The sequence below is a fragment of the Girardinichthys multiradiatus genome, chromosome 12 (assembly GCF_021462225.1).
Source record: "Girardinichthys multiradiatus isolate DD_20200921_A chromosome 12, DD_fGirMul_XY1, whole genome shotgun sequence".
NCBI lineage: Eukaryota > Metazoa > Chordata > Actinopteri > Cyprinodontiformes > Goodeidae > Girardinichthys > Girardinichthys multiradiatus.
Window position 1 is genome coordinate 42,681,675 of NC_061805.1, and position 22,921 is coordinate 42,704,595.

The 22,921-nt window shown below is 37.6% G+C and overlaps 1 long non-coding RNA gene across 1 annotated transcript; it reads right to left on the reverse strand.

Moving 5' to 3' along the window:
• Window positions 1–3,456: 3,456 nt before the first annotated feature.
• On the reverse strand, window positions 3,457–4,694 carry LOC124877145. The gene is made up of 3 exons (XR_007040451.1): window positions 4,562–4,694; window positions 3,849–4,016; window positions 3,457–3,781 (listed from the first exon to the last, which is right to left on the reverse strand). It is a non-coding gene; the product is annotated as an uncharacterized LOC124877145 (long non-coding RNA).
• Between the last annotated feature and the right edge of the window lie 18,227 nt (window positions 4,695–22,921).

Sequence of the window (22,921 nt, forward strand, 5' to 3'; positions counted from 1 at the left end):
TATCCTTAGCAACGGTACCTGCTGGCCAATGAGATGAGTCGAAATATTCTGTCAGCTCATTGGTCACAGAGCAGGATATGGCTGGTAATGAATTTACCGTAATGTTAAATATAAAGCACCCCATCATTTATTAATTCTATTGACATTTTAGTGAAGATTTTTGATCCACCTAATAATACGGGACTACGTGCGTCCCGTTTCAGCTCAATACGGGATGCGTACTTTTTATTCTAAATACGGGACGATTCCGTTTTTCAAGGGACGGTTGGCAACTCTATTTCCAGACCATGGGGGAAAACCGCTTCAATTAGGGTTGCTTCTGGAGGCCTCAGAAGAAAAGTCAAGTCACGCTTGTCTCAATACACCCTTTATATGAATGAATGCCGTATACTCAAACAGCAAATCATTACTTAACTTCGTTGCATGTGATCATAGTTACTTTTGGATTCAAGTTGAAGAGTCATGTACTCTTGCCAGCAAGGAGACATACACACGCGTGCCTCCCCTGTCTGGTTCCCGTTGGGATCCGCATGCAAAGAGATCTGTTTGTTGGAACGCGGGTTTTGTTTTTTCAAACACAATGTGTTGGACGTCGAAGCTCTCCTACTATTCCTGGATGTGCTGGAAGTAGGTTAAGGGGATTTATTTTTAAAGTTCCAGAAACGTTCTTACTGGCCTTTAATGTTGTAACCCATAGCTGGGTCCCAACACCTTTCAAAATTGTGTTAAAATGTACATTTTGTTACAATATACATAATTTTGAGGATTCAGACAGTCTGGATTTTAATCTGTTTTTCATCTGTTGCAATCACGACGATAGGTAGAGAAACCACAGCTGGACACTTTGCCCTTGCACAATGTCCATGCCTTCTTTAAAAGAACAGTAGAGGGTGTGATCTAAATGGGAGTCAATACAACTTTGGAGTTGTTTAGCTTTCTGTCCATCTAAAGCAATTACATGGAAACCCACGTTGGAGAAAGCAATATTTCTGCTATGTATCAAAACTTTGCCTAGTGATGATGGAAAAAGAATGTAAATGCCCCTCAGAGAATAACTGCCAGGAGAAATGTGCTAAAACAATATTTTTGTTAAGAACAACATACTCATTCTTAATGCTGGAGAGTTATGGAAACTGGGTAAGCTCCCTAAAGACATTTCAGAAAACAGCAAGAAGTGAAATTTATTGGTAAAAGATTTTTGTTTTCATGAATATAACATATATACTCTAAAATCCCATTTGCCAAGATTTTTGGCAGTTCATTGCTACCTTCGTATTTTTGCCTTAAAACTGACCTCTACTGTACAATGACACACACAGCAAGGATTAGATTTTTCATACACCAACTCTATTACATCACAGCTGAAGACAATGAAAACCATTGGTCCTATTAATATCATTGCAATTTGGTCTCTAGAGTTTTCACAGAGAGTTGTGAGTGGAGATCTTTGCAGAAATGACAAACACATAAATGTGAAAGGCATTTAGACAAATTCTTAACAGTCGCCACCTCTACTTTAATAATGAATATTTCTCAAGTTGTTGAATACTAAGTTTATTTTTCCCAACTTTCAGCAACTCTGGAGAGTTACATCTTAGGTAACCTAAGAAAAGGAAAAAACAAAGGGGTACAAGACACAACTAATTAACACAACTAACTTCAATTAAGTCAACATCTGTCAAAGCTTAGATCTTGAGTCCAAAGTATCACTAGCTCAATATGTGGACATGTCTTTAGGAAAAATTGTGGTTATACTGTTGTTTGAGACTTGCCTGATAACATTGAGCATAACTGAGGGGGTTTCTGTTAATCGTAAGATTGAGAGTTCTTAATCCTTTTTAGCATGTTTTTGTTTCCGTGTAACATGTAAAAAGTTTGCAATTAGATTGTTTTTGATGTTATGTTGTATTTCTGGTATTTGTATTATACACATGCACAATTGAACATCTTTTAAACTTTATTTCTCATATTTCATAAAAAGTCAAGGATGTTCTATTTAATCCACTGACTGTCAAAATGTTGTTTTTGACCAAACAAATGTCCCATAACTCACATGAAGAAAAGGCTCAAGTAAAATATAATTTAGTACATTTTGACCTGATACAATACAATTTCTTTACCTGAAGCTATAAATGCAATGCATCATTTATAGATATGCTTAGGTCCCATAGAGGAAAATATAAAAGGATTTGCCAAGCGTTTTCACAAAAAAATGTTGGTGAATTGGGACCCACTTGGAATAAACACTCAGCCAAACATTTTGGCAGTTAAGCAATTATGTTTTAGTTTTCATGCTGAGTATTTAAATTGCTTTTTTACTGTACATATATGACCTACATTTATATCAAATAATTTATTTCAAGTTCAAACTACCTCAGTAGGGCTGCACAGTTGGTACTGGGTTCAACTCCCAGCCTGGGGTCTTTCTGCATGGAGTTTGAATGTTCTCCCCGTGCATTCCTCCCACAGTCCAAAAACATGACTGTTAGGTTATGTGGTTTCTCTAAATTGTCCTTAGGCATGAATGAGTATGTGCATGGTTGTTTGTCCTGTGTTTGTCTGTTGCCCTGCGATGGACTGGCAACCTGTCCAGGGTGTATCCCGCCTCAGACTGCTGGAGATAGGCACCAGTTTCCCCGCAACCCACTTTGGAGCAAGTGGTAGAAAATGACTGACTTCGTACAAAATCATCAGGTAGTTTGTTTTCAGTACAGTCATATCATGAACGCAACGCAATAACGCTATGGATTAGAAAATCTAAAATTGTTCTATTAGTCTAACCAGCTGTTACACAAACTGAGCAGATGTGGTTTAAATTATGGCTGTTTCTGCTATTAGTGATTAACTTGAAACTTCTAGAGGGTTTAAATTATTGTAACAAAGCCTTTAGGATGTCCAATAGAATCTTTTGCCACCAGTGCAGAGCTCGTTCAAAACTAGCAGCATGCAATGGTTGAAGTAGTGCAGGACCCAAATCCAGGCAGGAGGTTAGTAAAAATCTTATAAACAGTGTAGATCAATAAAACAAACTGGGTCCAAAAATGTACATAATGGCAACACAGGACTACAAGGACCACTGGAGGGACTGAGGACACAAGAGAATCTGGCAAAAAAAACAAAAACAAAAAGGGACAGAGAAAGCATATGTACACAGAAACACAGAGACAAGTTGTCCTCAAAACCCTCAGCAGATGCAAGAATGTGCTGCTGGTACACCTTAATCTTTTTCCCATGGAAGAATAAAGGATGTTTCCATTCTTTTCTAAAGAAATGAAAAGTTCAGTTTAAATCACCAAATGTGCAACGGAGCGGGATGATGAACTGGGGTACTAACATAGAAACCATGAAAACATTACAAAGAAGCACAGGGGAAAACACTGAGCAAAATGGACACAGTATCATATGGTCTTTTTCTGCTCTGACCCACATGCAGAATAACACTCAGGAGATCAAACAGAAAGTTTAAATGTTTTATTAACCACCAGAGGGATGAGAGTTGCAAGGTCTGAGAGAGCAACACGGGTGTTGTTTTCTGGGGAGATAGATCCTTCCAGAGTTGGTCACTTGTACGTAGATCCCTTGGATTTCTGATCCAGGCTTGTGTGAGAAGTCTGGGGTGATGGCGTGGAGCTCAGGTGTGGAGGTACTTGCAAGGTTTGTTGGAGGGTGGACAGGGTTTGCTTATAGCTGCCAACTAGAACTTATTCCAGAGGAGGTAACTGGAGACTTGAATCTTATCCAGAAGCCAGAGGTTACTCTTTAAGAAGAGTCTGGAATTCACCTGAGTGGGAGGACACTAGAATTACTCAGATACTCAAAAGAACAGGAAAGCAAAAACTAGCACTTACCATGGTGGTTAATATTCAGGCATAGTGCTGGCAGCTTCCATCCTAAATACACCTCCAGGCAATTAGTCAATGTGAAACACCTATCCACTCTGCACCTGTGAGCTCCAACACCATTTAGTGACCAAGCAGAGTAGATAGCAGGCAAACACAAACAGCAAAACTCAGACCCTGAAACACAGGCAAACATGAATAAATTCAGCTTTACAAGTATGATGTCTGTATGAAGTATGGACAATAGAAAACCAGATCAATACCCTGATTGAATATCAAACCAACTTGCTTGAAGTTACATGGAAAAAGGGGTAAACAACACAAGGTTGACTCTTGAGGTAAGAGTAAGAAATTGGCTAAAAGGTCAGACTAATCAGTACCAACATTTTTAGCTCTCACGGCGGTCTCAATAATTGGACATGGTTCTGTCTATGCTTCATTTGGACTATAACGTTTTGCAATCTCTTGCCTGTTAAGGTCTTGTTCAAAGCCCTTGTTATTAGCATTCAACACAGGTCAAATTTCACTAAAACCTTTTTGATGTTGCAGTGTGAAACATTTCATGACCTGATCTATCAGAGAAAGTTTGTGGAATAACTGTCAGTCTGTGGCTCTAGAGGACCAAAGTGCAGACAAACACTGGGCAGCAGCAGGTTGAGAGAAGGCTTCTTTAATCAAAAAGGTTTTAAGGGCTTTACATAAATAGTTTCCCAAAAACTTACATGAGTCAAGCCAAAACATACAAGAGTCTTCTGAGGGAAAACATAGCACCACCAGAACTCAACCAGGGGTGTAGAACAGAGGAACCAGCAGAGAATAAACAGAATAACCAGGAATATAAGCAGGCAGAGGAGGAGAGTGGACCAATGAGAGGAAAGCTAAAGTAATCAGAGGAGAAGTGGCAACAGGTGCGAGAACTGGCTTTGAAGACTGAGGGAATGGATGGTTACTATGGTGACTGGACTGGGAGACACAGGGACACTGGAGAAACTAGACTATAAAATAAACCAAAGGTAAAACTAGATCAAAAGATAAACAACACAAACTCACAAGGAGGAGCAGGGAAGCGAAAACCAAATACACCCAACAATCTAAAGCACCAACAAGAACGTAAAGGGAAGTGACCAATAATTATTACAACTGCCAAGAGGAACTAAACACATAGAACTATACAAACATAAGGAATCAGGGAGGACAAATAATCTAAAGGGAAACAAACCTGTGGGTAAATAGTACCTGAAGGGGATCTAAGGACAAGAGGAGGAACAGGTAAAAGAAACTAATAAACTAGAAGAATGCAGCAAGAACAAATAACTTAACAGTAAACAAGCACAGAAACACTAAGTGAGGAATAAAACTAGAAAACCCAAAAAAGCAAAGAGAACTGTACAACTACTACTAATAATAACAATAACCAGGGGAGAAAACCATTCTAATAAATAAATGAGAAAACAACCACCAAGGGAACTATGGGCGAAGGGAGAAAGAACTACTAAAACTAGGAGGCAGAAGAGAGAGCAAAACTAACATCAGGATAACAAAAGGAATAAAAAAACATAACCCAATAACCCAAAGAAATAGAAACACCTAACTGAAAAAGTAAACAAAACACAAAACCAAAACAAAGTCCAAAATGGTAGATGCTGACAATAACACATCAGAGCCAAAATTAGTTTAGAGTTTACTGGTAGTTCATAGTTCATCTCTGTTTCAGAATTACTGCTTCCAACCTCTCATTTTTAATGGTTTGATGCAATGAAAAATTAATATGAAATTAACAAATAAAAATATTCTCCTCCAGCAACAGTCTCTTATCAAGTCCGTAACAGATGTTCACATTCAACGTCAACATAAAAGTCTTGGAGCAGTGTGAAAGAATATGTGAAGTTATTCCACAGTGTGACATTTTAGGATGCTAAATGGAAAATAAAGTCAACATGTGCAGTTTGTTGGTGACAGATATCAACTGCCTCTCTCTTCTCAGCTCATACTTGATAGATGTAAGTGTGATAATAGCAGATTAGCAGACAAATTACTCAAGAAAAAAACATTTTGAAACTGTCATTGGTAGGTGTGGAGCCTGTAGAACAGCTTTAATGTTGTCTTGCAGAGAAGTCCAATCCTCTCTGCTCCCCTGCACTCTTCATGGGAGTGTTTTTATGGTTTTTTCCATAGATCTCCAAGGGACTGTCATTTATTGTGTTGCCTCTCAATCAAGCTTTTAAACATTCAGCCCAATGCAGCCCTCCCTTTCACAAATATTACGACAAAAAACCAAACATTAATTATTTAGAGAGGATCCTCTTTAGCACATGTGCTGTCGGGTACAGATTGGAGCAATTACTGTAAAAGATGTCAACAGCACTCTCCTGATAGTAGAGCACAAAAACCGCACTACCCTGCATTAATGGGTCTTGTCAGAGGGTGAGCAGATATGTGCATTTAATGAGCATTGCGCTACATTTTCAGCTTTTGCACCCATTGTACATGCATCTGTCTTGGGGATGTGGTATTGAGCCAGCTGAATCATCGTTATGCAGTCATAAGTTGCAAAATACAAGGTGCAATAACCAAGAAGGCATGGATTTTGCCAGTAAATCTATATCTTTGGATCATGCTTTTTCTTCCTTATGTGAACTTTACCTTGATATCAAGCCAAGGCAGGTTTATATAGCACATTTCAGCAACAAGACAGTTCAAAGTACTTTACATGATGAAAAAAGTACACTGCAGTGACAAAACCATTTAAAAAGTACATTGCAGTGGCACGAAAAATGAAAGTAAAGAATAAACTGTATATAAAAGTTGGACCACAGACTGAAATGAATGATGTTTCAGTTAATAGTTTAAATAGAACAGTCAAAAGCAACTCTAAACATATAGGGAAAACCTCGATTTAAAAAAACTCAAGGATTCAGCATTTTTGCAGTTTTCTGGACGTTTGTTCCAGATTAGTGGAACATAAGAACTGAATGCTGCTTCTCTATGTTTGGTTCTGATGCTAGGGATGTAGAGTCAGCTTGAACCAGAAGACCAGAAGAAGGAATTTGAAGTATTTTAAAGCAGTCCCTAGGGACATGCATCAATGCATTGGCAAAACATCGCTTCCAAGATTAAAAATGCTTTTTCTACAATAAAAATACAACTTTAGGGCATGAGTTACAGTGGTTTTGGGTTCAAGCCATTACCATTTACACTGACTCTTTGAATAGTCTTGGAAAATATGAGTTACAACAAATGTGGTGGAAATTAAACCTTTAAATAATCTTGTGAGACAAACAGTTGGTTATACTAAGATGAATTATCTACTGTAATCTACTTAATGGTCCTTGTCTTCTATAGGGGAACACAGTCATTCAATGATTTCTAATTATTGTGTTGTTCCACTGTTTCGGAACCAAACCTCAAAAGCCCTGTGCTTATTCTTCCTTCTAAGTTACTTAACTCTTCTAAATATTTTGCCTTTAGTTGTGATTTATTACATTTAGTTTTTTGAAATGAAAGAGTCATGAGTGAGACATAAAAAAAAACATGTGGCTCATTAATCAATCGGCACCATTTAATGTGTAGCATTGCAAACAATTTCCAGAGTAAACTTGCAGGATATTGACAGATGGAGAAATATTGTAACAAAAAGAGTTCAAAGTCTTACTTCAGGATCTTCAATGTAAAACAGTATAGGCAAGGATTGCATTTTCAATCAGAAATTACTTTGATTGTTGCAAAACATTTAATAAAAGAGGTTGTAAATGGGTTACAAATAACATACTCTTCAAGCTGCTTGGTTAGAAAGCATCCACTCCCTGTGCAGAGATAGTTTTGCACTGACCTAAACCATCTGATAAGAAAATAAATAAAAGATAAAAGAGAATTAAAATCAGTAAAGTCTAAAAAAACACCGTCATGTTAATGTCAGTTTAAATAGATATCTCTAAGCTTTGATAAAATACAGACTAACAATGTTAAAATAATACCGGCCTTATTGTTTTTGATAACTCCTGCTGTGGTGCAGCACCTGACTTACAAACATCCCTTCTTTGTGAAGAATCTTTAGGGAGAATTTTCCTGATTGATGTGCAAAGAGATAAAGGGTGCCTTTGTTCTCTTAAATCAGCATATGGACTGGTTTTGGTTCCATTAGACCTGCACTTTGACATTCAGAATACAGTGGAGATATTTTGAAATGGTTACTAAAAAGTAATGTACTGCATCAAATACAGAGTTTTACTAATATTTGGGACTTTAAGGTTGTTCCACAGGTGTCAACATTTGCTTTAAAACTTCAAATTAGTGAAATATTCTTTGTGCAAACACTCCAAATTAATTTCTTCTGTCTTTGTAAAACCTCAAATATTATCTGCCCCGATGTTTGCTCAGGGTCTGCTGTAAAAATGTCCCTAAGCAGCACTTTAGTGTAAGTCAGGCCTTTTGCATCCTTATCAGCTGCCCCTGGCTGTCTCGTAAATAATGACTCTTACAGCTTTATCCTCTAAAGTGAGAAAATGTAAAAAGCCTTCCCCTTGGCAACACTAAGCATAACCTGACAACTATCCTGAGTGATTCATCCACTATTCCTGCTGTTTAAAAAACAAGACATGTTGGAAAGAGACATCTAAGACATTTCTCTCGACAACTTCAATACCAAAGAAATTGTTCTCTTCTCCCTATGAAAACTACGTAAGCACATTTCTATATAGCAAGCACTGAAGTTGCTATCATTGCTTTAAATTCTCTCTGTATCATAGTACTGTAATTACAGATGGTAATATGATTTTCCAAGTAACCAGATTAAAATTAAAATGCTGTGATAATGCTGACCATTTAAAAAACATAAAAAAAAAAAATGCTTTCATGTCTCATTTGTACTTTACCCCAAACTTCATAGCTCTGATAAATCACTTTAATGGCATAAAACTATACCGATAAAAAATTTGGCAAGCCTGGACTAAAACCATGTGCATTTTTTTCATTCCTGTGGCATCACTGGTGAGTGTTTCAGGTAAGTAACTATGTTTGAACAATAGTACACAAACTATTAGTGACTCACATAATAAAACAAATATTAAAATTGGAAGTCCAATTAATCAATAAGCCTTTGACCATGCTATGCATTTTTTATGAAATTATCCAAGTTAACCACAGCATTATTTGCTGATTCCAGAGGATTTAAGTGGGAAAACTTCAAGCAGGTGCTGCTAATTAAATGCACTAGATGAACAGCAGATGCAACAATCTACGTAAAAGCAGTTTTGGCATTTTGGTGGTCTGTAGAATAGAGGCAGGAGTTAACACTACCAAGACAGAAGCACATTAGCAATGACTTTAAAGAAACAATTGCAGCTGCTCATGAAACTCGGAATTATTACAAGGCTTTTGCAAACAATCAGATCTCACAAGTGTAAAAGATTTAGGGCAGTTTCCAATCTTAAGTGTAAATCCTAGAAAACTCATTTCAAGGTAAAACTCTGCAATGCTCAGAAAATGTTCACGTTGATGGAGGTAGGATTAAAAAGACTGCAGAAGTATTGTTTGTTTGGAAAGGTTGCCAGGAGAAAGCCAAAATGAATATGACAGAAGGACTTGTTGCATGTAAATGAACTGCAAGCCCTAAGGAAGATTGGGCTTGGAAAGGGGCTGCATAGTATGGTGCTGTGACAGCGGTTGCCTGCTCTCGCAGCTAGTGTTTGTTGGATTGTTTGGTCTTGGACTTGCTTGGTTGATTATGGATGCACAGCTTTTGGAGCTATGACGACTTCTAGATGGGATGGATTGTTTTTAAGGCAGAGACCATTGTTGGGCCCAGGCTGGTGCCATTAGAGGAGGTGTTGAGAGACAGAATGTCAGGGAAGATCAGACCCAATATGAACAATGTCTCTCAATCCCTTTACAGTACAGTAAATGGCCTAAGCCTAAAATCACTGCTGCTCTGATGTATTAAAGAGCGTTATAACACGTCTTTTCTGCCTGAAGCTGTCACACTTTTAAACCTATATGTAGCCTTCAGAACCATATGCCATAACTGATGTGTGTGTCTCCTAGACTTTTATTGGTTTATATTGTTGTGTTTTATTCAATTCAGTTCAATTCAGTTTTATTTATATAGTGCCAATTCACAACACATGTTGTCTCAAGGCACTTCACAACAGTCAGGTACATACATTCCAATTAATCCTAACCATTGAACAGTGCAGTCAAAGTTAGTTATTTATTCAAATTGGATACAAAGCTTTTCTATCTAAGGAAACCCAGCAGATTGCATCCAGTCAGTGACTTGTAGCAGTCACTCCTCCTGGATGAGCATGTAGAGACCGTGGACAGTCATTGGCATTGACTTTGCAGCAATCCCTCATACTGAGCATGCATGTAGTGACAGTGGAGAGGAAAAACTCCCTTTTAACAGGAAGAAACCTCCAGCAGAACCAGGCTCAGTGTGAGCGGTCATCTGCCACGACCGACTGGGGGTTTGAGAGAACACAGCAGAGACACAAAAAGAACAAAGAAGCACTGATCCAGGAGTACTTTCTATGGGAAGGAAAAGTAAATGTTTGTGGATGTAGCTCCTTTAGTCGTTTCATCTAGAAAGAAAGAACAGATAAACTTTGAGCCAGTTTTCAAGGTTAGAGTCTGAAAGAGAGCACATATAATTATTTACAGTAAAAGCTCAGTCAATTGCTATATCTAGGAGAGAGAAAGGGTTAAACACTGAAATACAGTGAGCATTAAATTGTTGCCAGCAGAAGCTTGGACAATGCCCCTCTTGAGAAAGGTGTCACAGGTAGACATAGAGTCAGGCCAGGTGCAGCTTCTAGGAAGAGAAAAGACAGAGAACATAAAGTTAAAAACTGAAATAACAGCAAATAATGCAAAATTGGAGAGTAGTGTGAGAATGTAGTGAAGAGAGTGAAAGTGGTCATTATGTCCTCCAGCAGCCTAAGCCTATAGCAGCATAACTACAGAGATAGTTTCAGTTTCAGTTTATTTATTTATATAGCGCTTATTTACAACAATGTCGTCTCAAGGCACCCCACAAAGGGTCTGGAACGGCGCGGGGCCGCCGGGGAGGCCAGACCAAACCACAGAGAGCCCGGCCACCCCGGAACGGGCCACGTGTAGGGGTACTCAGTAAAATAATAAACTGGTAAAGTTTGTCCATCTAGAGCCCACTGATGGCCATTGTTATACTAAAAACCACAAGGATCGGGATACCTTTCTCTGTCAAACTGATTATAATCATTGGAAAAGAGAAGGGGTCATACAGGTAGCAGAAATGGAGGGTGTGTTAGCACCTCAACCATAACTGAGCCGGTTTAGGCTAAACCTGACACCCCCTTACTCCAACCAACAGGGAGGGAGGAAGGTGGAGGTAAAAAAAATAAGGAAGATAGCCTAAGCCACTTTAACTATAAACTTTATCAAAAAGGTAAGTTTTAAGCCTAGCCTTAAAAGTAGACAGGGTGTCTGCCTCACGGACCAAAACCGGGAGCTGGTTCCACAGGAGAGAAGCTTGATAACTAAAGGATCTGCCTCCCATTCTACTTCTAGAGACTCTAGGAACCACCAGAAAACCTGCTGTCTGAGAACGAAGTGCCCTGTTAGGAATATATGGAACCATCAGATCTCTGATGTATGATGTAGCTAGATCATTAAGGGCTTTATATGTGAGGAGGAGAATTTTAAATTCTATTCTGGATTTAACAGGGAGCCAATGAAGGGAAGCCAAATTAGGAGAAATATGATTTCTCTTTTTAATTTTCATCAGAACTCTTGCTGCAGCATTTTGAATCAGCTGAAGGCTTTTAACTGCATTTTGTGGACATCCTGATAGTAAAGAATTACAATAGTCCAGCCTTGAAGTAACAAATGCATGGACTAGTTTTTCAGCGTCACTCCTGGATAGGAAATTTCTAATTTTGGCAATGTTCTGGAGATGAAAGAAGGACATCCTAGAAACCTGTTTAATATAGGATTTAAATGACATGTCCTGGTAAAAATAACACCAAAGTTTTTTACTTTATTACCAGAGGTCAATTTAATGCCATACAGGTTAAGTGATTGACTAAGCAATTTCTTTTTTAAAGACTCCGGTCCAAAGACAACAACTTCTGTCTTGTCTGAATTTAAAAGCAAAACATTTAAAGTCATCCAAATTTTTATGTCTTCAAGACGTACTTGTAGTCTATCTAACTGGTTGGGCTCATCAGGATTTATAAATAAGTAAAGCTGAGTATCATCAGCGTAACAGTGAAACTTTTTTCTATGCTGCCTGATAATTTTACCTATTGGAAGCATATATATAGTAAAGAGTATTGGCCCAAGTACTGAACCCTGTGGTACTCCACAATTAACCGTGGAGTTTAAAGATGATTTATCATTTACACGAACAAACTGGAATCTTTCAGACAAATAAGAGTTAAACCAGCCTAGCGCTGTTCCCCTGATCCCTACAGCATGTTCCAGCCTTTTTAAGAGAATATTATGGTCGACTGTATCAAATGCAGCACTGAGATCTAACAGAACCAGAACAGACACAAGTCCATTATCTGAGGCCATAAGAATATCATTAGTGACTTTCAGCAGAGCTGTTTCAGTGCTATGATGAGCTCTGAAACCTGACTGAAACTCTTCAAACAGGTCATTGCTGTGTAAATGCTCACACATTTGATTAGCAACTATTTTCTCAAGAATTTTAGATAAGAATGGAAGATTGGATATAGGTCTGTAATTTTTCAAGTCATCTCGATCAAGCGAAGGTTTCTTAAGTAAAGGTTTATTACAGCTAACTTAAAAGCCTGTGGTACATATCCATTTACTAAGGATAGGTTAATCATACCTAAAATGGGGCTGGTAATCAGAGGGAACACTTCCTTAAATAATTTGGTTGGGATTGGGTCTAACATACAAGTTGAAGGTTTAGATGAAGCTAATATTTCTGATAACTCAGGAAGCTTCACAGGATCAAAACAGTCCAAACACAAATCAGGTTCTGCAGTTATTTCCAATGTTGTCTCACTTGCTGAGGAAGAAGTGATCATCTTTGGGAGTATGTCAAAGATTTTATTTTTAATAGAATCAATTTTATTTAAGAAGAATCCCATAAAGTCATGACTGCTGAGAGCTAAGGGAATGGATGGCTCAACAGAGCTATGACTCTGTGTAAGTTTAGCAACTGTACTAAAGAGAAATCTAGGATTATTCTTGTTCTCTTCTATTAATGATGAGAAATAAGCTGTTCTAGCTTGGCGAAGTGTCTTTTTATACAACAGTAGGCTATTTTTCCAGATTAAGTAGGAATCCTCTAGGTGTGTAGAGCGCCATTTTCTCTCCAGTTTTCTAACATTGTGCTTTAAAGTATGCAGCTCTGAATTAAACCAAGGAGCTAGTCTCCTGTGAATAATTACCTTCTTTTTCAAGGGGGCTGCATTTTCTAATGCATCACGCAATGATGAAGAAACACTATGAACAAGAGAATCAATTTGTGAAGGGGCAGAAACAGAATTATTGCCGGCCGCCTGAACTCTTGCCCTCCTTCCAAGGACCCCTCCGTCCGCCTTGGTCAAGTTGTTTTGTTTTTGGTTTTTTATGCTTTCAGTGCATAAAAACATCTTCTTGTTGATGCAGATTTTCCAAATTAGTTCCTGAGACGACAGAGGTATAATTATTCACATTAGTAGTTGAGGTTTTTTTGCATGTGTCCGTATTTTACAGATTTCAGACCGTCTCACTTGGTTGACAGCTTTCATTTCATCACTTTGTGATCTTAGTGGCAGCATCCACCAGCCTGGGGATCCCTAAGATGTTCAGCTGTAAAATTCAAAATTTACAGAAGGTTAAAGTTTTAATAAAGCCACGGGGGTTTAAAGATGGGACTTCATAGGAAGTGTCTTTGATCCTTCTTGAACCCTTTGGAGAAAGATGTTTTATAGATCTTTCAGAGCAGAGGAAACAAAACACACAAATTGCAGGTGAAGAAATCCCAAGTATTTAAATAGCAGGACTTTTGGAATAAGCTTTTGGAAAAAAACAACACTGTCATTCTTTCTGACTCTTCTCAACCATTTCATGGACTGACAAGTTTAAATGGTGCCAATTCACAGCTTTTTCATCTTAGAACCTAATCATATGTAAAAGTAAATTTATTTTTGTTTAGCAGGCTTGAAAGGCATACATTTTTACAAAATATGTATTTTTAATTAACTTTGGTTCACATGTGAGAAGTATTTAATTACCTGTAAACTGATGAGAAAAATCTTGTTATCCCTTGTTTATTGACCATCAGTAGTAATTATCAACAAATCTCATCTTGTTTATTGTTACAGTGTTTAGTTCACTCACATCTCCCAAGTTTATTATCAGCCTCACATAATGTTAGCCTGATTGCTGACTAAGACAAACCTCTGTGGTAAATGTGTTTTTTTGTATTGACTGAACAACCCCTCTGCAGTACCAACACATATAAAAACTGACAGTCTAGACCATTTATTGGTGCTGTCAGTGATTCAACAGTATCCACAATATTATTGTATAACCATCCCACACAGACTCCTAGAATAGATATGTCTGCCTATACTGGAAAATCCATCTATTTTGAGAACAAACACGAACTTCAGTCTTGAAAACAAATGGAAGCTAAGTCAGCTGGTGGGCAGCAATGACCCCACATGTCAGACACGATGTGAAAGGGTTGAGATCAACTTCACATGCTGCTTTCAGTTGGTAAAAAGTGCTGAAATTGATACTGTAGCTAAATTTAAGTGGAAATGAGATTGAGATGATCTCATGGATACGGCTCTAATAATCAAAGTTAACAGCTGTTCTGCTTCATTTGAGTTCACAAGGCTAAATGATCCAGTAACTTTGTGTATCCTGCTGTGTGTCTGATGCATGTATTTATTTTAATGTTTCTGTTTTCATTTTCCCTGAAAGTACTCCTCTATTCCCATTTGTGTATATTTACATAGGGTGCCCTCAGCATCTACAGTGCTGACCACATTTACTGACATTTCTTGTGAATATATGGAACAATTTATGCATGTATGTATTTATTTATATGAAATCTATAAAAAATAAATGTATTTTCTATTGCAGCAGAAATGTCTCACACTGAAAATGTAGAAAACATCAGCCTCTCTCCTCAGTGGAAAAAAGGGATTATTTTCAACAAAATCATAAGTGGCACAGTTGTTAAAATAATTGTAGCTACGGTATTAGTTTAATTTAAACTTTACTTTCTAAGGAGAACAATGTTTTGAGGAACACTGAATTTGTCATTTTATAACTTTCTGTTTCCCTCTGGTACAAATATAAAGCAACACAGAGGGCAAAGTCTTTTAGCCTCTGGCCAGGGTGTCAAAGGACCCATATTGATGTTGCAACCACTGACAGAGAAAAGGATAGTAAAGGAGGTTAAAATCTCCCAAGCAAACTGTTAGCGATCTGCAGCATCTTCAGATTACCAGGTCTCCATAACAACTATTAAATGCTACCTACATGCCAATTGCTTATTAGGGATGATGCCAGGAAAAAGCCTTATCTGTCCTATCATCACAAACTTAAAGATATGCCATAAGGAGAAAGGCATAGGGAGCCAAAGACTGCGCTTTTCAGCTATGAACACGGCGTCTGAGTTTAGCATTAACCAAACCATGAATGTGGAAAAGCAACCCTTGCTCACTGCTAAGTTTAGTGGAAGATCTGTGATGTTGTGGTCCTGTTTCTCTTCCAAAGGCCCTGGGAACCTTGTTAGAGGGCAAGGCATTGTCAAGTCTATAGAATGGCACAAAGACATTTTAAATCAAAATCTGGTGATGTCTGCCAGTCTCTGTGTCTTTCAGTAGGATAATGATTCAAAACATATGGCACGTAATACAGAACTGGTTCACCAGACTCAGTCTTCTTCCATGTCCATCTCAGAGGAGCGATCAAAGATTTGTATCTCTGTATGCTTGAACCTTATGGGGGTTTTATTGTTAGGTTATGATAAGATGTAGCACTGTGTTATTGGCATTATTGACAGCAGGGGTTCAAGAAAATTGCCACCAATTATTTTGCTAACATAAAGTTATTTCATAACATGGGACTTTTCCCATTTGAATAAAAATTAAAAGTAGATTTTTTTCAAATATATTTACGCATAAGATTATGCTTCTGCAATAATAGCTGAATTTTTAGTGGATTTTAGTGAATCTTTCCTAGAGTTTGTTCGTGAATCTTTCCTAGAAGTGCCACTAAGGGTGGCTGATGCATAACCAGTTTAAGCCAGACAGTATGGCTGTAGACCTACTTCACAGCAGACATTTTGACTTTAAAAAACAGGACAAGCGCAGGTGCACACATATATTCCAAAGGGACCCTGCTCACAGAATCCTTTTTTGAAAGTAAGAAACAAGAGTGAACTGAAAAAAATAAATAAACCACAATAAACAAGAGTAAACTGGCATGCAAATCATATTTACCAGAATTGGCTAGAAGGGTTACAAAGCAATGACTTGCATTGTAAGGCACGAGCAATTTGTTGTCTATCTTTATAACAAACCCAATCTGTCTCCCTGATCTCAATATAAGTCTTGACCAGCTTGGATGCTCACAACCACCACTCACCTGATGTCAGTTAATGAAATACATTAATAGGTGGCACATCCCCATCTATCAAGTATTTTACCAGTCCTGTTCAACATTCTGAACATTTAAAACCATTCAGCAGATACTGTTTGTTTCAAGCTAACAGCTAGGTACACTATACTAACAACTAACACTGCTCTGTTAAGAAAGAAAAACACCCAATAATCGCAGTTCTGACATAAAAGGTCATCCATTGTATGAGTAGACTGAGGATGACATGAACATTGACTTTATTTTTAATCTTTTTTTTTATTTCTTTGCTGTGTTGCCTTTTGAGATCTATCAGCCTACTTTGTATTGTCAGACAGGTTCTTTTAAATAATTTCCTGACTTAAAAAGTCTGGTAGTAGTCAAGGCTGGGACTGACTTATGGCAGTTATATTTTTCTATAGAGCCAGGTGTGTTTAAGAAGCTTTTATGGCACTGTTGAAAAAATTCTAAAACATTTTAATAATATAGTGCTTTACTGTTCTTTATACATCTATGGCTTTCAAAGTCTAATTTTATATAATGCAGGCTTTTCAAACATGCTTTCCTCACCTTCCTACCTTACCTAATCATAACTCACATAATCCACATGTGGATTTCAATGTCTATTATTAAAAATTAAGAAATGATTATTATGGCTGTAATTGCAAAGTGTCGGTAATTCAGCAGCAAGGAGCCAGCAAAAAAGCCTGTTCACAGATGAGCGTGGGCAGATAAAATGCTCCAAACCAGAAGCATGGGTTCGATGGTGTATTCCTGAAGCACAAGGGATTAGTATTAAGATTCATATCTTTATTGAATTCTCAGACATGCCTCTGAAGAGCCTTATACATCCAGCCCACACACCACTGGAAACCTGCATAGCACTCTGAGGAAGCTGACTTCACACAGGGGTGTAATTTGAGTGCAGGGTCTCTTGTTGATTTATTTAACACTGTTATATAAGCATGTCATCAAATTATAACACTGTTTGATTAAGCAAGGAAATCCTTTCTGATGAGCTTTTCCCTTAATTTTATTCAAATAAAAAATAGAAACAAAAATAACATTTGAAAGGTTATTAGTGTCATTTTACAACATTGCTGACAGGAATTTTGTCTGTTCAGCTGTTGACTTGATGAATCACATTTGGACTAAGGCTATAAAACTGGAGAGGTAATTGAAAAGTATAGAAACTACAGGTACAACATAATAAAAATGTAAAATCATTAAAAAGGATTTTTCTTTCAGTAATTGGATTAAAAAGTAAAACTATGTTAATTTTGAAGATTTTGGTATATAACCCATAAAAACTCAACATTCAGAAAATTAGATTACATAAAAGCAATAAAAAATATTTTTTATACAGAAAAGTTGGACGACTGAAAAACACTTCCATGTAAAGTACAATAATGGCAATCAATTGTTGGAGGGTCTCCTTGTGTTTGACTTGCTGCATCATTGTAGCATAGCTTGGGGGCATCTGTGGCTCTGCCGAAGTGTTAAGGAAGTCTGGGTTGCTAGCAGCCCACAGCTTGTCTGCATTGTTAACTCGGTGGTCTGGAACCCTTTAAGGGCTCTAAACTTTCCTCGGAGATGGCTGCACTGACTTTGGACTTCGTAAAAATAGTGGATCACCAGCATCACCCTTGCACCTGTCTACTGGAAAGCCGGAAGAAAAAGATCATGGTCATTTTTCTACTGTCTTGAAACCTGCTTCGTTGTCCGTAGTTGTATCTGCAGCAGAATCTAATACGCAAAACATTTGAGGAGTGGTAAAACAAATAAAAAAATGTATAAAATACAAATTCTTAGACTGAAGAGAGATGTATTCTGATGCAAAAATTCAATAAACTACAGGTGACACTCTGCATAAGCTGAAAAGGAGAATAATTTCACATCCTTACGATCCCTCCATGCTACACATGCTTAAAAACCCTTCACTGTGGCTGAATTAAAGCAATTCTGCAGTGGAGACTGGGCCAAAATTCCACATCTGTGTAAAAAAACAGACGTTCCTTATTTAAGGATGAAGGAAGCAGTTGTGCATACTTTGATTAAACGGTATATTACATTTGGAAAAACAAAGTGAGAACAATGAAAGGCTGCCCAACTAAAATGATCTCAAAAGCTTTAAACTGGAAACCAAAACCACAAAGATGTGGATGAAAACAGAAAGCTACCATCACAGTCCATTGAAGAATAGTCAAAATTTCAAAGTTTCTCAAATAATCAGGTCCACGGTAATCAAAGGTTTGTACCTGCCATACCTACTATAGGTGATGAAAAGCCATGAACACCATAAAAAACTCAGGATGTAATTTTATTATAAATAAATATTGGACAACATTGAGAGTTTATTCAATTCAATTCAGTTTTATTTATATAGCACCAATTCATAACACGTCGTCTCAAGGCACTTTGCAAAGTTGATTTGATCGAATCATACAGATTTAAAGTCAGGTACATACATTCCAATTAATCCTAACTATTGAACAGTGCAGTCACATTCAGTTTACTATTCAAATTGGTTAAAAAAATGTTCTATCTAATGAAACCCAGCAGATTTCATCAAGTCAGTGACTTGCAGCATTCACTCCTCCTGGATGAGCATGTAGAGACAGTGGACAATCACTTGCATTGACTTTGCAGCAATCCCTCATACTGAAAATGCATGAAGCGACAGTGGAGAGGAAAACTCCCTTTTAACAGGAATAAAACACTAGCAAAACCAGGCTCAGTGTGAGCGGCCATCTGCCACGACTGACTGGGGGTTTGAAAGAACAGAGCAGAGACACAAAGAGAACAAAGAAGCACTGATCTAGGAGTACGTTCTATGGGAAGTAAACGCTAATGGTGGTAGCTCCTTTAGTGGCTTCATCTAGGAGAGAAATCAGATGCACTCTAAGCTAGTTTTCAAGTCTTGAGTATGAAAGAGAGCACATACAGTTAGTCACAGTAGAAGCTCAGCCAATAGCTATGACTAGGAGAGACAGGGTTAAACATTGAAAAGAAAAACAGAGAGAGAGCATAGAGTTAAAAGCTGTAATGACAGCAAATAATGCACAATTAGAAAGTAGTATGATAACGTAGCGGAGAGAGTGAAAGTGGTCATTATGACCTCCAACAGCCTACGTCTATAGCAGCATAACTACAGAGATAGCTCAGGATAAACTAAGCCACTCTAACTATAAGCTTTATTAAAAAGGAAAGTTTTAAGCCTGGCCTTAAAGGTAGACAGGGTGTCTGCCTCACGGACTAAAACTGAGAGCTGGTTCCACAGGAGAGGAACTTGATAACTAAAAGATCTGCCTCCCATTCTACTTCTAGAGACTAGGAACCACCAGTAAACCTGCAGTCTGAGAACGAAGTGCCCTGTTAGGAATATATGGAACCATCAGATCTCTGATGTATGATGGAGCTAAATCATTAAGGGCTTTATATGTGAGGAGGATTTTAAGTTCTTCTCTGGATTTAACAGGGAGCCAATGAAGGGAAGCTAAATTAGGAGAAATATGATCTCTGTTTTTAATTTTAATCAGAACTTTTGCTGCAGCATTTTGAATCAGCTGAAGGCTTTTAACTGCATTTGGTGGACATCCTGATAGTAAAGAATTACAATAGTCCAGCCTTGAAGTAACAAATGCATGGACTAGTTTTTCAGCGTCACTCCTTGATAGGATATTTCTACTTTTGGCAATGTTCCAGAGGTGAAAGAAGGACATCCTAGAAACCTGTTTAATATGAGATTTAAATAACGTGTCCTGGTCAAAAATAATGCCAAGGTTTTTACTTTATTACCAGAGATCAACTTAATGCCATCCACATTAAATAATGATTAAGCAGTTTCTTTTTCAAAGACTCTGGTCCAAAGACGACAACCTCTGTCTTGTCTGAGTTTAGAAGCAGAAAATTTATCCAAGTGACACCAAATAGTCATCCAAGTTTTTATGTCTTCAAGACATGCTTGTAGTCTATCTAACTGGTTGGGCTCATCAGGATTCATGGATAAATAAAGCTGAGTATCATCAGCGTAACAGTGAAAATGTATCCTATGCTGCCTGATAATTTTACCTATTGGAAGCATATATATAGTAAAGAGAATTGGCCCAAGTACTGAACCATGTGGTACTCCACAATTAACCCTGGAGTTTAAAGATGATTTATCATTTACATGAACAAACTGGAATCTGTCAGACAAATATGATTTAAACCAGCCTAGCGCTGTTCCCCTGATCCCTACAGCATATTCCAGCCTTTCAGGAAGACTATTATGATTGATTGTATCAAATGCAGCACTGAGATCTAACAGAACCAGTACAGACACAAGTCCATTATCTGAGGCCATAAAAATGTCATTAGTGACTTTCAGCAGAGCTGTTTCAGTGCTATGATGAGCTCTGAAGCCTGACTGAAACCTGAAACTCTTCAAACAGGTCATTGCTGTGTGAATGCTCACACATTTGATTAGCAACTATTTTCTGAAGAATTTTAGATAAAAACGGAAGATGGGATATAGATGTGTAATTTAGTAAATTAGCTTGATCAAGCGAAGGCTTTTTAAGTAAAGGTTTAATTACAGCTCCTCTAAACGGCCTATGGTACATATCCATTTACTAAGGATAGATTAATCATATCTAAAATGGGGCTGGTAATCAGAGGGAACACTTCCTTAAATAATGTGGTTGGGATTGGGTCTAACATACAAGTTGAAGGTTTAGATGAAGCTAATATTTCTGATAACTCAGGAAGCTTCACAGGATCAAAACAGTCCAAACACAGATCAGGTTCTACAGTTACTTCAAATGTTGTCTCACTTGTTGAGGATGAAGTGATCATCTTCGGGAGTGTGTCAAAGATTTTATTTTTAATAGAATCAATTTTATTTAAAAAGAATCCCATAAAGTCATTAATGCTGAGAGCTGGGGGAGTGGATGGCTCAACAGAGCTATGACTCTGTGTAAGTTTAGCAACTGTACTAAAGAGAAACCTAGGATTATTCTTATTCCCTTCAATTAATGATAAGAAAAAAACTGTTCTAGCTTGGCGAGGTGTCTTTTTATACAACAGTAGACTATTTTTCCAGATTAAGTAGAAGTCCTCTAGGTGTGTAGAGCACCATTTTCTCTCCAATTTTCTAACACTGTGCTTTAAAGGAAGCAGCTCTGAATAATGATTACCTTCTTTTTCAAGGGGGTTACATTGTCTAATGCATCACACAGTGAGGAAGTAACACTGTGAACAAGATAATCAATTTGTGAAGAGGAAGAAACTAAATTATTGCCCTCCACTGTGCTTTTCAGTGATAATGAGGAAATTAAAAGTGGAACAGATTCTTTAAAGGTTGTTACAGCATCGCCTGATAATGATCTACAATAATGAAATGTTCTTTCAGGTGTGGAGTACTCAGTTAAATTAAACTCAAAGCTTATTAAAAATGATCAGACAGGACAGGGTTATGAGAAGATGTTGTTATTTCTTTACACTTAATGCCATATCAGCACAAGGTCCAGAGAATGAAGACAAAGGTGGGTAGGTTTGGTTATGTTTGAGCAAAGCCAATTAAGTCTAAGAAAGCATTAAAGGCTATATTTAGGCTATCACTCTTAGTGTCAACATGAATGTTAAAATCCCCCGCTATAATGACCTTATCTGTATGTAACACTAAATCAGATAAGATGTCTGAGAACTGATCTAAACATTAAGAATAAGGACCTGGTGGATGGTACAAAACAACAAAAAGAAGTGGTTTTAGTGCTTTGCAATTTGGATGAGGAAAACTAAGGATTAAATATTCAGAAGAGTTATTATAATTTCTTTTTCTTAAAGCTGAGCTTTCACAGGTTGCCTGCTCCATGTCCCTGTCAAGGAGGTGGCAGCTTGCCACATGGCGCTACTGGTCTCTATCTGGGACCTTCTCCAGCACCCCTGCTGCTCCTCACAGATGGACCAGGCCATGCACCATGTCACCAATTCTATCTGTTAAGTCAAAATCCGATCAGGCATGGGGGATAGAGGGATGGGTCATATTAGTGCCATGGTTTTCAAACTGTTGTTCTTGTGGACTCCCTGTAAAAAACACCTTTTACCTTTAAATAAACCTCATATAATGAAAGGGGTTAGATGTTCTGTAGCTTTAAAAAAAAAACGCTGCACCCTTTCAAGATTTTTCTATAGTTTCACAAGGAGGCAAGATGAACAAATTCTGTACATTCTGACAATCCTTGCCTATTTACTGGCTAATATATTGCCCCCTGTTTGTGAGATGTAAGGAAAAAGCCAGTAAAAATAAATTAGATCCATTTTAATGGGCGACTTCATCAACATATAGGTGTCATGCTAAAGCATAGCAAGCTTCCTTTTCCACATCTTTCTTACCTTCATACTCAAATCTATTTTTCTCAATAATAACGTGACCTAAAAAAGTGTTCAAGATGAATTCAGCAGATATTTGGTGACAAGAGAAACAGATTTGCTGTCTGTCATGTAAGGCAATG